The sequence below is a fragment of the Cervus canadensis genome, chromosome 15 (genome assembly GCF_019320065.1).
Source record: "Cervus canadensis isolate Bull #8, Minnesota chromosome 15, ASM1932006v1, whole genome shotgun sequence".
Taxonomy (NCBI): domain Eukaryota; kingdom Metazoa; phylum Chordata; class Mammalia; order Artiodactyla; family Cervidae; genus Cervus; species Cervus canadensis.
The window spans coordinates 46,166,415-46,183,798 of NC_057400.1; the positions used below are offsets into that span (position 1 = coordinate 46,166,415).

Here is a 17,384-nt window from a genome sequence, read left to right on the forward strand (position 1 = left end):
GGCAGATTCTTTACTGTCTGAGCCATCTGGGAAGCCCCTAGAGATAGTTTTTAAAATGCAATATCCCAAAATAACTAGTATAATCTTCTATATAATATTTTACTTGTTCTTTTTTAATATGTCAGCTCCAATTCTTTAAAAATTATATCAGGGTAATAACTATATAATATCATTCAGTTCAGTTCAGTTGCTCAGTCATGTCCGACTCTTTGTGAACCCATGAACCACAGCACGCCAGACCTCCCTGTCCATCACCAACTCCCGGAGTTTACTCAAACTCATGTCCATCGAGTCGGTGATGCCATCCAGCCATCTCATCCTCCGTCATCCCCTTCTCCTCCTGCCCCCAATCCCTCCCAGCATCTGAGTCTTTTCCAAAGAGTCAACTCTTTGCATGAGGTGGCCAAAGTATTGGAGTTTCAGCTTCAGCATCAGTCCTTCCAAAGAACACTCAGGACCTATTCACTTACATTAATTACATTGATTTAATTATATAATTATATATTATATATATAATTTGTATAATTATATTATCAGGATTATAATCCTTTGAGAAACATACAAATACAGGAAATGTAGAAATTTTTCTATAATTCTATGTAGAAATTAGAATTCTTTACCACTGAGCCAGCAAGGAAGCCCGGATAGTGTTGTGAAATTAAACCTTTATCACTCTAAACTGAGGAACTGGAAAAATCAATAATATTAACTGAGCAAAAGATTTTATAGCAATAGGTACCAGTTGGGGATCCAATCAAGTGATAGAAACCACATGTAAATTTAAACAGGAAGACTTTAATATGAAGGATTATTAAGCTATTATAGCTGAGTAAATAAAAAGATGTAAGAAAAGTCTAAAAGGCTGAGGGAAGAAGACAAAAATAGAAAAGTCTAGGGCTGAGGGAGAGCATAGAAAGGAAGACAGAGAAATGTTGCCCTTCTTCAGGTGGTGCTTCAGAGCTCATCGGACAAGGGGAAGCTGAAGCCCTTTTTCTGTGCAGCAGCATAGTTTGCGGGGGTGTCAGGCCAGTGCTGGGTCATAATTGTCAGGCAAGCAGGAACAACACTTCAGAACCCAGTTACCCAAGTCTGGTTATTAAAGATGGGCCCTCAGGAGGAGTGTGGCAGTACTCTTTGAGTCAAGGAGCAAGAGGTCTCTGTGTTAGGAGGGCTGTGGCCAAGCGGTCACTGCGCCCTTACCTGGGTTCTGAAATCACCACGGGCTGCCCCAACTAGGCTGTGGCAGAATATCACTACGTGGCCCCATACACACACATCTCTAATAGACAGTGCAGAGCAGCAAGTAAATGCAAACTATAGCCGGGAGAGCAGCCCCTTCCTTCAGCAATGTTCCTTTCAGTACCCTCTACTGACAAAGCTCCCCTGACAAAAGGTTTCCCTAGTGGCTCAGATAGTAAGGAACATGCCTGCAATGTGGGAGACCTGGCTTTGATCCCTGGGTTCAGAAGATGCCCTGGAGAAGGATATTGGCTACCCTCTTCCAGGATTCTCTGTCCTGGAGAATCCCATGGACAGAGGAGCCTAGCAGACTATAGTTCATGGGGTTCCAAAGAGTCAGATATGGACCAGTTGACTAACACTTTCACTGACAAAGAACTAATGCTTAAAAACCCCTATAGCTGTCTAGGTTCCAAATGGTGAACTTAGAACTGAGAGACGACAAATTGATAACTGGCATGACATGTACAATGATTATTATTCATAATTACTGTTTTCACAGGTGATACTTCTTGATAGCTACATATATTTCATTTATATTCATCAATCAGATACTTAATGCTTATTTTTTTTGTAATCACCTTAACCACTTTTATAGGCCAATGGAGAGCTAAATTTGTTGTCACATAGACTGTTAATCTCTTATCCACTGGCACATCTCCAAAATAAATAGCAAGTCATCTTTAAATTCCCACAAGCATTTATCTGCAATTCTCATGTTACTTGCCAACTTTTACCTCTTATTATATTTACTTGTGAATGTCTTATTTTCTGTCTTAATACATAAACACCTTGGGAATAGCATCCATCCTTGCATTTTTCACTATAACATGCAAAGTGCATACTTGTGAAAGGCACACAATAGTTTCTGCATTAATCAATAAAATATTATACTTGGAATAACAATGCCATCTCCCAAGAGTGAGCGATACAGCACAATAGTTAAAAATTCAAAACCTACAGCAAAAATAAAAGCCTAAAACACAGAACATTTATTTTCAGATCATTTTATAGTAAAAGGTCTCATAAAGTGACCATATAGTTTCCTTAATATTTAGACATCTGATATTTATAAAGTACCAAAGACTTTTATTCTGATTCATTCTTGAATAAGAAGAGAATATTACTTTGATAAAATTTTTTATCAATTTAGCTAATCAATTTTTTGATTAGCAACTAATAGGACACTGGCCAATTGATTTTTGAAAAAGACACCAAGGCAATTTGATGGGGAAAGAATTAATTTTTTTCAACATTTGGTGCTGGAAAAACTAGACACCCACATGCAAAAGGAAGAATTCGGGACCATGTATAACACCACACAAAAATTAATTCAAGATGAATCATAGATATAAATGTTAAAACTAAAACAATAAAAGTGTTTGAGATATACGAGTAATTCTTCATGACCTTAGGTGAGGTAATGATTTCTTAGGTATAACACCAAAAGCACAAGCAATCAAAGAAAAAAATTGGTAAATTGTACTGCATAAAAATGATTTGTAGTTCAAAAGGCAACATCAAGAAAATAAATACAAGCCAAAGAATAGGAGAAATCATTTACAAATTACATAGCAGATAAGGAATTATATGCAGAATATCTTTAAAAACCTCTTACAAGTCAATAATAAAAAGACAAAAACCCAGTGTAAAAATAAGCACAGGATTTGGATAGACATTTGCTCAAAGAAGATACACGAATCAATAAGCACATCAAACGATGTTCAGTAATCATTATCTATGAGGGAAATGCAAATCAAAATCACAATGAGATACCATATCACATCTACTAGAATGGATATAATAAGAAAGATAAAAACAAGTGGTGTTGATGATGTAGAAACACTGGAACCCTCGTATATTGCTGGGAGGAATATAAAATGGTACAGACATTTTGGAGAACACTTTGGTAGTTTCTCACAATGTTAAACATAGGTATATTGTATGACCTAGTAATTTCACCCCAAAGCAAGAAAGGGAAATGCAAACATATACACATACAAAAACCTGTACGGGAATATTCAGAGCAGTCTTATCATAATAGCCAAAAGGTAGAAACTTCCCAAATGTCCATTAACCAGTGAATGAATAAACAAATATGGTATATGCATACAATGAAATATTACTGAGCAATTAAAAATAATAGTACTGATACATGCTGCAACATGGATGAACCTCAGAGATATAATGTTAAGTGAAAAAAACAAGACACAGAAAATAACATAATGCATTATTCAAATTCATATGAAATGTCTAGAAAATGCAAATGTATGGAGACAGAAATTAAATGGTGTTTGCCTAGGACTGACAATAGAAGTGGGGAGTGAATACAAATGTGCATTAGGTTTCTTTTTGGCTCAATGGAAGTGTTCTAAAATTAAGTTGTAGTAATGGTTGCACAACTCTATAAATATACTAAAAATACTGAATTATAAAAGAAACTCATGCCACAATGATAATCATGTAAACAGTGATAATTATTGACTCCCTTTCTTTTCTGTTTATGAACCAGAATGCCTTGATCATTTCTTTATGCGTTACTCCTCTAAAGGAATTCAAGAATTTTATAGAAATAATAACTGTAATATTTGAATTATTACTATATTTCTTTACATAATTTTCTTTTTGCCTAACGTCAAAAGTGATTATTCCTCATGGAATGTCTATTAATTACCTTTGGTGTTACGTTGGGCATTACAATAGAGAAAAATCTTTGTTCCAAATTTAAATTGAAATTTTGAATCCAAAATTATGACCAGTCAAGGCACAGCACTGCATTTTCATTGAAATAGCATACATAAATAAGAATATTGATTTTATTAAGATCAGTAATGCTGAGGTTTAGAGATGGTATGCAATATATTCAGAACCTCAAAGAAGCAATGAAGTCTATGTTTTTAAAATATTTTTTATATAGCCAGCTTATATTTCTTAGAATTCAAGTACTTAAAAGATGGTATCTTGAAACCTAGTGTTATACATAGTAGACTCTCAACACATATTTGTAAAGTGAGTGAATAATTAGTGGACGAATGACAGAAAATAATTTCTTGCTGACAAACTTCCTGACTGCTCTACTCCAAGGCCCAGTAACCATGAATGCTAAAACATTTAGTATTTACAATGTTTAGACAGTGTTATTGGTCAATGTTTCCTGCATTTGTCTATCAGATTGAGCAATCAGTATAAATGTTCATCATAAATATGATATGGACTCAACTTACTATAATTTTAAATAATTCTAGATAGTCATATATAACATTACATTTTATATGCCAACCATTTCACTCTTTTTGTTAGTTTTTTGATTTTGGTTAAGGAGTTTTTGGCTTCAAGATGGCTTGAACTTTGGCCACCTGATGTGAAGAGCTGACTCATTTAAAAAGACCCTGATGCTGGGAAAGATTGAAGGCAGGAGGAGAAGGGGACGACAGAGGATGAGATGGTTGGATGGCATCACTGACTCAATGGACATGAGTTTGAGTAAACTCCGGGAGCTGGTGATGGACAGGGAGGCCTGGCATGCTGCAGTCCATGGGGTCTCAAAGAGTCAGACACAACTGAGCAACTGAACTGAACTGATGGCTTGAACTAAGGAAGTCAATAGAAGAGGTTTCAGGGTTGGTTCATTCAATAATTTCACCTAAGAAGCAAAGCCCTGTTCAAGCCTCTATTCTACCACCTTCAGCGATGGTTGAGTAAGGTGGTCTGCAGCAGTGAAAGGTGTTATATCCAGAGAGGCAACACCAAAGGAAAAATACCATCAGCCACAAGAAAATGTGGCTTTTTCTTAGGAGAGCAGTGAGTTTTTCTAGAAGCCCCATGGTAGACATTCTATATTTCATTAGTTAGTATGGGATAACGAGTCTATTGCTTAATCAATCATTGACAATGGGAATGAGGTCACCCCTAGGCTAATCAGCCCACTCCTAGAACTGGGTGGAGAATTGAGACAGACTAGTTTCTCATGATCCTTCAATGTCCTGAGGAGGGTGGTCCCTACACAGAATCAGAGTTATGCTAAGAAGAAAGGTGACTACTTGTCTACTGTTTCGTTGCTAAGTCGTGTCTAACTCTTTATGACCCCATGGATTGTAGCCCACCAGGATGCTTTGTCCGTGGGATTTCCCAGACAAGAATACTGGCGTGGGTTCCCATTTTCTTTTCCAAGGGGTCTTCCCAACCCAGAAATTGAACCCAAGACTCCTGTTTTGGTAGGCAGATTCTTGACCACTGTGCTACCAGGGAAGCCACTTGCCTATTACCACTACCAAATTCAGGAGAAGAAAGAAAATTTTCTCAGGTCATTTTGACTGACCTTGAAAATAACAACCTCTTTCAAAGCTCTGATGTATAGATTATGCTCTGAGAATTAGATGTATACACTGATATTACTAGAGGGTACAAATTACTAGACTTTAAGACAAAATGAAAACAAATTGTTTTTAACACTGTAATGTTACCCTGGTTTCGGGATCTAATGTGATTCTTCCACATCATGGAGGATATGAATGATCCTCTATTAGATAATATTGTTAGGCAGGAAGTTAGCCATGAGCAACAAGAGGTGGCCCCATGAGCTAAACATCCAATGGCCGCCTAATCCCACCAAGCTACTTACCAACCCTGCCCAACATAGCCCCCAGCAGTACTCCAAAATAGTCAGGGGATCAGAAAAACCCTCCACTGGCTGACTGTAGGGACATTCCCCACTCTGGCACATGTGCATACCTCACACTATCATGTACTTAGGTAAACTTTGGCAGTCACTGGGCTCATTAACTGTTCATAAATATTCCATGAGTAGATACATCTAATTATAGTAGACTGAAATATGTGAAGGATGTGTACAGTAGAGCCTCTTATTATATAACCTCAGTCAATGGACCCCATGGATTATGTAAATAAGCTTGCCTTAAAAACTCCACACCGCAGCCCTCCAGGGTCATTGCTTCCCTTGACCTGGCCCACCTCTCTTTTGAGATGTTCCTTCGTCCTTTATCTTCAATAAATTCTCTTGCAACAGGTAAGACCTCAGAGTCTTCTTTGCATCCTTACCAAGAACCAAGGCTAATAGGAGGAGGGGTCTCATCCAGACTCTCTGCTAACAATATCAAACCTATAACTACATATACTTGAAGGGCTTCCCACATGGTGCTAGTGGGAAAGAATCTGCCTGCCAATGAAGGAGAAATAAGAGACGCAGTACACTGGCAGGAAGATAATAATCATAAAAGCATGAACCTCCCAAGGGAGCTGCAGGAATACTGAAATGTATTCAGGTACCTCAAAATAAAACAGTATTAAATTGGTGGATTTGAAAGTGGATTAGATTAAGGTACTATTCAGGCTTCCTCAATGGCTCAGTGGTAAAGAATCCGCCTGCAATGTAGGAGACACAGGAGTTGAGGGTTGGATCCCTGACTCAAGAAGCTCCCCAGGAGTAGGAAAAGGCAACCCACTCCAGTATTCTTGCCTGGAAAATCCCACGGACAGAGGAGCCTTGCGGGCTATAGTCCATGGGATCTCAAAGAGTTGGACATGACTGAAGCAACTTGGCATACACACACAGTTGAAGGATAAATGAGAACTGTAAAATGATTACCATTTCCTTACTTCCCTTTCAAGTCTCACATTATTCAATATACTTGTTAAAGACATATTTTAATGGGAATTTTAGATCTCTTTAAAACTGTATCTGAATATCTAAGAAGAGTGTTATATGCTACTGGAAAGTGGTAGAAAAAGCAGTTAGTGCAATAGTTTTTGTGTAGTTGTTCCATGTTAATATTTAAGTTATTTTGTCTCTATTTCTGAAAGTAAGGAAAAATTTGAGAAAATGAACACAAGAGGATATATTCTGAATAAATTGTGAGAGGAGGAGTGAATAAGAATAGTGAACCAACCTATTTCAAGCTCTACTCTCAGCAGGGACCTGGAAGAACCACAGGTGAAAGCTAAGGAGCTTACTGCATGAAACCATGCGCCTCCAATTGTTTGCCCCACATGTGAGTGTCAGTTGACTGAACTTCCATCGCGTGTGCACTACACAGGCAATGTGGGAATTCTGGGTTTTGGCTCTGCTTTATCCAACAAAAGATCTGATGATTATTAACAGAACTCTAAAATGCTTGATATTTTTAATGTGTTAGTTAAGTTTACCTCAAAAGCAATAATCCAATTATAAAGAAACAACATTTCCGTAACTATTGTAATAATGAAATAAAAGTAAAACTCTGTGATGGAATACTACAGAGCCATTAAAATGATCTTTTTAAAAAATTTCAGCCAGCATGAAAAAAAATTTGAAGATATAACACCTGATAGATAAAAAGTTGCAAACACCATAGGAATCTAAGAAACAACAACCAAAATTTCCCCCAAAACAACAAAAATTAAAATTATTTAGAGGAAAATATCACAGTGTCAAAAGCAATATCTTATTATTCTTGTGGGCAAAAAAAAAAATCACCCAAAAGATTCTAAGATATGAATATTATAGTTTTTATACTTTTTAAATATTCTAAGTTTTCTATTATAGCTATTACTAATTTTTATAACTAAGAGAGGATAATCCTTGGATAATTTTTTTAAAAATTTGACTCAAGCAAAAGACAAAATACAACTCCAACAGATTAAATGGGAAGTAATGAAATTTCTCTGAATTAAATCAAGTCATTTTTAACTAAAGTTAAGAATAAGAAAAAAAATTCAGTTACTTTGAAAAACAGTGTTTAATCACAGCATACATGGACTCTGTGATAGGAGTTTGGAATTTGCACAAAAATATTAAGATTATTATGTGCTTAAGTACGGTTTTACCAATAAATGTATTTATGAAAACATTATTTAAAGTATAGAATTGTTAGGTAATAAAGGTTTCCCTGAAATGTTTTTGTTTTGTTTCATTTTCCAAGTTCCTGTGTCCATGGGATTTCCTGGCAAGAATACTGTAGTAGGTTGCCATTTCCTACTCCAGGGGATCTTCTTGACCCAGGAATCAAACCTGCTTCTCCTGTGTCTCCTGCATTGCAGGCAGGTTCTTTATTGCTGAGGTGGGGGTGTGTGTGTGTCTGTGTGTGTGTGTATGCCCAGTTTCTCCGCTGTGTCCACTCTTTGCGACCTCATGGACTATAGTCTACCAGGCTTCTCTTCTCCATGGAATTCTTTAGGCAAGAATACTGGAGCGGGTTGCCATTTTCCTCCTCCAGGGGATCTTCCCCACCCAGGAATTGAACCTGTGTCTCTTGTGTCTCCTGCATCGGGAGGCAGATTGGGATTTTTTTTTTTTTTTTTTTACCACTAACACCACCTGGGAAACCCCTATTGAGTACTTAGTGAAAGTGAAGTTGCTCAGTCGTGTCCAGCTCTTTGCGATCCCATGGACTGTAGCCTGCCAGGCTCCTCCGACCATGGGATTCTCCAGGCAAGAACACTGGAGTGGGGTGCCATTGCCTTCTCCAGGGGATCTTCCCGACCCAGGGATCGAACCCAGGTCTCCAGCATTGCAGGCAGACGCTTTAACCTCTGAGCCACCAGGGTAGCCCATTGAGTACTTAGATGCCCCCAAATGAACTAGAGAGTGGTGATGATCCTGTTACATCAGAGAACAGGCTGAAATCTGTTGTAGAGAAGGTACAGCACATGATAAGGAAGCCAAGAAATAAGCACAATGAAGTGCAGTTGGTGCTAGGATGGAAGTCTCTTCCAGGCACAGCCACAGCACAGAAAGGAAATGAGTCATTCTTGAGGGAAGAAGAGATCGTGGCTTTTCAGGCAGAGAACGCAGCAGCAGCAAAGGCCAGGAGACAAAAGCAGTTCAGATACACACAGAAATGCCGTCTATCTGGGGAGCAAAGGCCAGGAGACAAAAACAGTTCAGATACACACAGAAATGCCGTCTATCTGGGGAGCACATGGTAGGGTAGATAGACCATAGAGAAGAGAAAAACCTCAACAGCTCACAGGAGCCAGTCATCCTGAATAAACTGCGCTTTTATCCCCGATGTCACTAATGCTTTTAAAGAGAGGAGACTTGATGTGCTTGTTAGAAAGGTTACTAGTGTGGAGGGGAGGGAGGTTCTAAGCAGGAAAGGTGCGTACGTGAAAAAAGACCAGTAGAAAAATTTTACATTGTTTTAGTTGAGAGAAGTTGAAAATCCAAATAAGAGTATCAGAATATTTATCTTTTATAATCTCTGGTTTGCTCTGCAACACTTCTTACATTTATTAGAACTTGCAGAGTTAAACTGATGATATGTGTAGCTCATATCACAGTAATGGAAAACACACTAGTGTAATGTGATAAATATTTTCCTTATTCAGCATAACTTCCAGGACTCAGTTACCTGCATTAGAATAGTTTCAACTAAGACATGCCCATAATGTAAAAGACATAAATGTATTTACCATAGAAGAAGAACTATCAAATTCATCCTTGTCATATAAACTTTTGATCTTAGGACCTCTTTGTGTTAATATTATTGAGGACCTTCAAAAGCTTTTGTTTATATTGGTTTTATACTAACATTTTACTATATTAGAAATTAAAAGAGGAATCATGAAAAAATTAATTTATAAATATCAGTAAGAAACAGTAATATGTTAAAATAATATTTTAGGTGAAAAATAATCATAGCTCTAAAAGAAAAAAATCAACTGAGTTTTTAAAATTTTATTTACTTTGAAAATTTATTTTAATTATTTTGTCTTATTTTATAAATTTTCAAATCTCTCTAACATTTGGCTTAATGTCTAGATTCTTAAATCTGCTTCTGCATTCAATCTATTATACCTTACATTTTGGATGATGAAAATCTGGCCTCACATGCATATGGAGTTTAAATTTTTCAACAGCCTTTTCAATATACATTTAATATATTGAATATATACTAAAAAGCAGAGACACTACTTTGCTGACAAAGGTTCATCTAATCAAAGCTATGGTTTTCCAGTAGTCATGTGTGCATGTGAGAGCTGGACCATAAAGAAGGCTGAGCACTGAAGAATTTATAATTTTGAATTGTGGTGCTAAAGAAGACGCTTGAGAATCCCTTGGACAGCAAGATCAAACTAGTCAATCCTAAAGGAAATCAACTCTGAATATTCATTGGAAGGACTGATGCTAAAGCTCAAGCTCCAATACTTTGGCCACCTGATGCAAAGAACTGACTCCTTGGAAAAGACCCTGATGCTGGGAAAGATAGAAGGCAGGAGGAGAAGGGGATGACAGAGGATGAGATGGTTGGATGGATCACTGATTCAATGGACAGGAGTTTGAGCAAGCTCTGGGAGATGGCGAAGGAAGGGAAGCCTGGCACGCTGCACTCCATGGGGTAGCAAAGAGTTGGACATGACTGAGCAACTTAACATCGACAACATATATTTCAATACATATTCAATAATAGAGTCTTAGAAATAGTCTTCTTTGAAAGTCTAGCAAAACTAGACAAATAGAATCTGAAGATGTATCAATGAACTTGTACTGTGCTACATTAAAATCTGTTGGTTTATCTTGCACTTTGAATGGATCACTATCTGTGTGTGATTTTGTATCATTATCCACTGCTCGTTTGTAAAATATTGCTTGACTGAGTTATGCAGATCTTTGAAATGTGAATACCATCATTCATCACATCAGAAAATTCTTTGTTTTGAGAATCTGTTGAACTTATGGTGGAGATACAAGTTTTCCAAAATTCCAATCTTTTTCTCAGATGTTCCAATGCTGTCCTTGGTAACAAATATAGTTTGTTTTTTCTTGCAATGACAGGCTCATTTCACTCAATTTCAAAAAGTCATCTGCCAGATATCCAAGTCTAAATAACCACAATTTGTCAGTCATTCTTTCAAGTAAAAATGGTGTTCCATAGAAAAGCAGCTAATTCAGCTTGCAACTCAAAGTAATTGCACAAGTGTTTTATTTATTTATTTATTTATTTTTTGAGTCAACCATCATCACGCTTTCATTTGTGGAAACTATTTTGTATGCATACTTCCCATTCCAGCACACAGAACATTAAAAAAAAAAAAAAAACAGGTGCACTTAGTTATGTGTCTAGGTGAAACAGAATTAATATTTTTTCCTGCTTCATCAAAGATATTTTTGCAGTAAGTCTGGTTTTTAATTTTACTTGTATATTTACTTACTTATTTTTACTGGGGGTGAATGGTGGTGAAGACTACAGTGACCACAAGTACAGTTTGGTGCCACTCTTTTGATAATTGTTAAGGCTAAGAGTTTTAATTGCTTTTGACCCTAAGTGCAATAGTCAATACAGTGAAAAAGGCAAAAAAATGTTCTTTTATTATTCTAAAATATTTTTGCCCTGACGGACTCCCTAAAAGCTTTCAAGAGAACTCAAGGAGGTCTGTGGGCTACATTTTGAAAATAACTGAAGTCATGTTAACAATTTGATAAGACTTACTTGGGGGCTCATTGTTAAAATGGCTCATTATGTTGACCTCGCAAACAGAGGATAAAGTCACAGCGACCCTTGAGACAGACCAAATGCCCAAATGACATTCTGTTTTCCTGCTGGCACCTACCTTCTCAAGGCTACGAGACCCCTGGATGCCAGATATCTGGCTACGTGACCGCAGGACTCAGCTACAGGCTAAAAATTAACCATCTCTTCAGAGAATTTTTCATTGGCGGGGTATAAGAAAGACCCTGTCAGAAAGAGCATGCTGGTTCTCCTTAAGGGCTAATCACCTCGTTTGCCTCTAATAAATTTCCTTTTCTTTGCCTGACTGCCCAGCTCGCTCTCTCTTCTGCACTTGCTCTACACAATTTTTCCATTTTTTGGATTACATTCTATATGCATTAAAGGGGCTTCCCAGGTGGTGCCAGTAATAAGAATCTGCCGTCCGATGCAGGAGATGTAAGAGACATGGGTTCAATCCCTGGACTGGGAAGATCCCCTGGAGGAGGGCATGGCAACCCACTCCAGTATTCTTGCCTGGAGAATTGCATGGACAGAGGAGCCTAGCGGGCTACTGTCCATAGGGTCACAAAGAGTTGGACATGACTAAAGTGACTTAGCATGCATGCACACATCAAAAGCTCTGAACAAACTGAGAATACAACTGTGGAAATATTTTCACACAATCCAGGAGTGGAAGGAGAGTTAAAAATGAAATGCAAAATTAAAGGGTAAAACAAAATGCCTAGGAATGAAAAGAAAAAAGATTGCTCACTTCAGCAGCAAGTATACTAAAACTGGACTGATACAGAGAAGATTAGCATCACCCCTTTGCAAGGACAACGCACACATTTGTGAAGGATTCCATATTTTTACACATTTGTGAAGGATTCCATATTTTTACAAGAAAAGATGCTCAACAGCACTAATTATTAGAGAGAGGCAAATCAAAACTACAATGAGTTATCACCTTACACCAGTCAAAATGGCCATCAAAAAAAATCTACAAACAATAAATGCTGGAGAGGGTGTTGAGAAAAGAGAACACTCTTGCACTGTTGATGGGAATGTAAATTGGTATAGCCACTCTGGAGAACAGTGTGGAGGTTCTTTAAAAAACTAAACATGGAACTACCATATGACCCAGAAATCCTACTGCTAGGGATATAACCAGAGAAAATCTATAATTCAAAAAGATACATGAACCCCAATGTTCACTGCAGCACTATTTACAATAACTAGGGCATGCAAACAACCTAAATGTCCATCAACAGCAAAATGGATAAAGAAGTTGTAATACATACATAAAATGGAATATTACTCAGCCATAGAAGGGAACGAAATTGGGTCAATTGTAGAGACACAGACAAACCTAGAGACTATCATACAGAATGAAATAAGACAGAAAAAAAATATTGTATAACACATATGTGAAATCTAGAAAGATGGTATTGATGATCTTATTTGCAAAATAGAAATAGATAAACAGACATAGAGAACAAATTCATGGCCATCAAGGAGGGAAATGGGAGTGGGATGAACTGAGAGATTGGGATTGACATACTGCTCTGTAATACAGGTAACTAATCAGAAAACACTACAGCTCAGGGAACCCGCAATGCTCTGCGGTGACTTAAATGAGTGGTGGTGGTGGTTTAGATGCTAAATTGTGTCTGACTCTTGTGACCCCATGGATTGTAACCTGCCAGGCTTCTCTGTCCAAGGGATTTCCCAGGCAAGAATACTAGAGTGGGTTGCCATTTCCTTCTCCAGGGGATCTTCCCGACCCAGGGATCGAACCTGCATCTTCTGCATGACAGGCAGATTCTTCACTGCTGAGCTCCCAGGGAAGATCTAAATGAGAAGGAAAAGAAATCCAAAAAAGTGGGAATATATGTATAGCTGATTCACTTTGCTGTACAGTAGAAAAACATACATTGTTAAGCAACTATATTCCAATAAAAATTAGTTTAAACAATAAGAAAAAAAAAGTGAGAGTAAGGCGAGTAAGTTTTGGCTCCAGAGAAAAGAGAACTGAGCTGAGATTCCATTTTTTGTCATCTTATAGAAAGAGATATATGGAGATCACCCTCTTCTGTTCTTTTCTTACTGATTTCTATTTAACTTAACTATGTTCAAACTTCCTTTTTCAAATTTCTTCAAAGGAAACTCTTGCCTTCATTCATATAGGTTGATGATCTATAATCCTTTAAATGCCTTAAACATTGGTGTGCAATCTTCCAGACTTCTCAAATCACCTGAAACCTGAAACTCCAAGGCCCAAGCAGCACAGAAATTATGATACTCTAGACCTGAAACCAGCCTGTTGCCTCTTTGGTTTTGTACCAATACACTGACAGACATAGCCCAAAATATCTGGCCTTTGTAAATGGCATATCACATTCCAGGGTAATATCAAAACTGCTGCCTGAGAGCATTTGTCAAGTATCAAGGTAACTCTTTCCAGGATTCTCAAATCCACTGAATTTCTTAGATGGAGATATTTTATGTGACAGAATTCTTAGTTTTTCCTCCTCTTTGAATATATACTTAGAAACACAGAACTCTAGTTTCTTTTTATTCAATATTAATCTTCAATTTTTAATTATTAATATTTGCTTTAAAACAGTCTAGATACTGTTATCTAAGACTTGTCATTAACCATCTATTCCTCTTCACACATAATCCTCCCACAACACCTTCAACATAAATAATTCCACATCTCCAAATGCAACAAATACTAATAATTACTTTCAGTGCTCTATCCTGCCACCTCTGGCTCAATAGTATAAACTGCTTGTTTAATCTTGCCATCACTGGATTTGGTAATGATGCTAACCTTATAACCTGATTCTTCCCAATTTGATGAGTTTTATTCTAAGCGGCTAAGAATTTATATATTAATACCTATCAGTATTTAGAAATTTTTGTTGCTGTCATTCTCAATCTGAGGGCAGTTCTTACTAAAACAATCCAGTGCAAACAGTAGATGCTCCATGAATGTAAGACATCTTTCCCCAAAGTTTGCTGAATTCTACAGGGAGAAGTTAAATTACCAAACTATACAATTTTCAGAACAACACCCTTTTGAAATTCCAAAATTAACATTATGTTGGATCCTTTCCCAATGGTTATCTACTTGTTACAAATTTTCCGAAAATGTTACATTATTATAGAGGAGTTTTGGGCTGATAAATTATTCAAATATTCAACTGTTTCCTTAATAACTTTGAGTTTACTATTTTTACTAGCGATATAATAAATATCTTCATACAAAAGACTAATTCAGATCCATTTGAAAAACAATGTATGCTAACTTTTATGCTGATTTTTAAAGTAACACATGCTTATTTTAGAGAATTTGTACCAAAAAAACTTTGATAAGTAAAATAAATTACTAACACTGATAATTTTGCATTTGTAGAATTGTAGGGGTTATTTTATCCTTTATTATTTAATACTTTCTTTTTTGCTTTACATAATTAGCATGTACTAATTTTGTTATTAGAAAAATAAGATTTAATGTTTTATTTTTAAAAAGAAAATATATAAAAAAGAAAATTGAAGTTGCAATCCCATAAACTGGAGAAGCTATTACATTATTTTCAGTTTTTTTTTTTTTCCCTTAAGCAAATATGCTGTTTTTATTTTCTGTCTTCCATTGAGATCATGCTAGATATATATGATATCTATGTATGGTATTTTTTCTTGTAGCATTATATCCTGAACAATTTTGCATAGAAGTAAAAATGCTCCTTGAAATATTAAGTTTAATAATGGCTCTACAAGATCTCATTATTTGCATGAACCATGATTTATTTACTCTTTTTTCTTACATTGTGTATATAGACGACTTTCCGTTTTGTTTGGTGCAATTACTCTTCTTAAAAGGCAAATAGATTGGAGGGACTATCAGTCAAGGACCCAGTTCACCCTTAACAAAAGGGAAAGATTCATAGTCCCAAAGTGACCATTCGGATTCTCACTTCCTGTAATTTTAATCATAAAACTGAATGTATTAGAAAAAAAAAAAGCCTGAAAATAATTGAAGTCAATCATTCCAGGAGGTAACAGCTTGTTACAAAAACCACCAAAAGTCCAAAATCTGGGCTGTCATAATTTTCCTTACTCTTGTCATTTCCAGTTTCTAGATTTTACCTACCCCTCCTGTCTCTGAGCTCTAATAACTTCCCATGACGTTACTTATATGCTTAATGTCAATTTCAGTTGTGTCCCAACTGAGACTGAGCTTAACTAAAACACTTTGAAATTATTTTATTTATAAGTGTCTCATGAATATCTCATGTTTTATGTCCCTTTTTATCACTTTTCTCATTGAAACAAGTAAGAGCCTTGGCTTAGTATATTTATCAGAGATTATAAAAAGAACGTTACAGGCATATGAGTGGAATCAATCTCACCACCATTTTGCTTCTGTAGACTTTGTTATTCATCATGCCTCTTTAAATGCAAACCTAATTAATTGCCTTTATTTGACTATTAACAAAAACACACACAGCTCCTTATTATTCAGTGGGAAGAAAGCATGAATAATGAAAGACTACCATTAACAACAACAATTTGACAATAAAAAAATGACTGCCAGTTTCAATCATCTTTATTCATTATTTTAGCAGTCATAAGTATAGCTACTATGGACTGAATTGTGACCCTTTCAAAATTCAGGTGGAAATAGGGTCTTTAAAGAAGGGATCAGATTAAAATGAGGCTATTAGGAGACTTCTATTACAACCTGACTTGTGTTTTATAAAGAGAAACATGGAAACAAAGAGACCCTAAGGATGCACACAAATACACAGGAGAAGGTTGCCATCCACAAGTTGAGGAGAGACATCAGAAGAAAACAAACCTGCAGAGACCTTGCCCTTGAACTTCTCACCTCTAGAACTGTGAGAAATAAATGTATGTTGTTTTAGACATCAAGTCTGTGGTATTTCATTATACAGAAGCCTCAGCCAACTCACACAACAGTCAACATTATTTTAAAGACACACTTCTATCTCAAGTTCAAAGCTTTCCCCTCAATGGTGTTTAGGGAGCAAAAGATGACCAGCAACATATATTATACAGATAATGTTTGTCTGAATTTGGGAGAGCATGTGCAATATAGTAGAGATACTTTTTAGAAATAACTAGTAACTGTTCTCCAAAAATGTTAGCTCGTTGCTGAACTGCACAATGTTGCCTTACATTTCCAATCGAGTCACAAATGAGTATGTGTTCAATTATAATAAAATTTACAATTTTATAAATTATTATAAAAATTTTTATAATATAAAAGTTTGACATAAAGTTAGGTCAACAAAGTGTATAACAGTTAAGAAGATAGAGGCCAATTTTCTCATACTTTAAAGTTGTATGAATTCTCCAGAAGGGAGAATCTTACTGCATTTTACTTGAAGAAAAAAGTTGCCCCTAGTACCCAAGGGATCAAATCATTGCTAATAGTATGCTAAAAACATGGATGCACTTAAATATGGAATGACCAACAGCATTAACAACAAAATTCAATGGGGAAAAAATAGTCTTCCAAAAAATGATACCGGGACAATTGGATGGCAACACAAAAGAATGAAGTTGGCCCCTACCTCATGTTATATACAAGATCTGGCTCCAAATGGATCCCTAAATACAAGAGATAAAACAATAAAACTCAGAGAAAAAAGAGACGTAAATTTTCATGACCTTGGATTAGGTAGT

General features: G+C 36.3%; 1 protein-coding gene and 1 non-coding gene across 9 annotated transcripts in view; one reads left to right on the forward strand and one right to left on the reverse strand.

Annotated features, from left to right (window-relative positions):
• Nucleotides 1–17,384, reverse strand: part of SCN1A (sodium voltage-gated channel alpha subunit 1) — a 186,969-nt gene that overhangs the window by 140,479 nt on the left and 29,106 nt on the right. The window lies entirely within an intron of this gene.
• On the forward strand, nucleotides 12,431–12,537 carry LOC122454066. Its single transcript, XR_006273286.1, has one exon. It is a non-coding gene; the product is annotated as a U6 spliceosomal RNA (small nuclear RNA).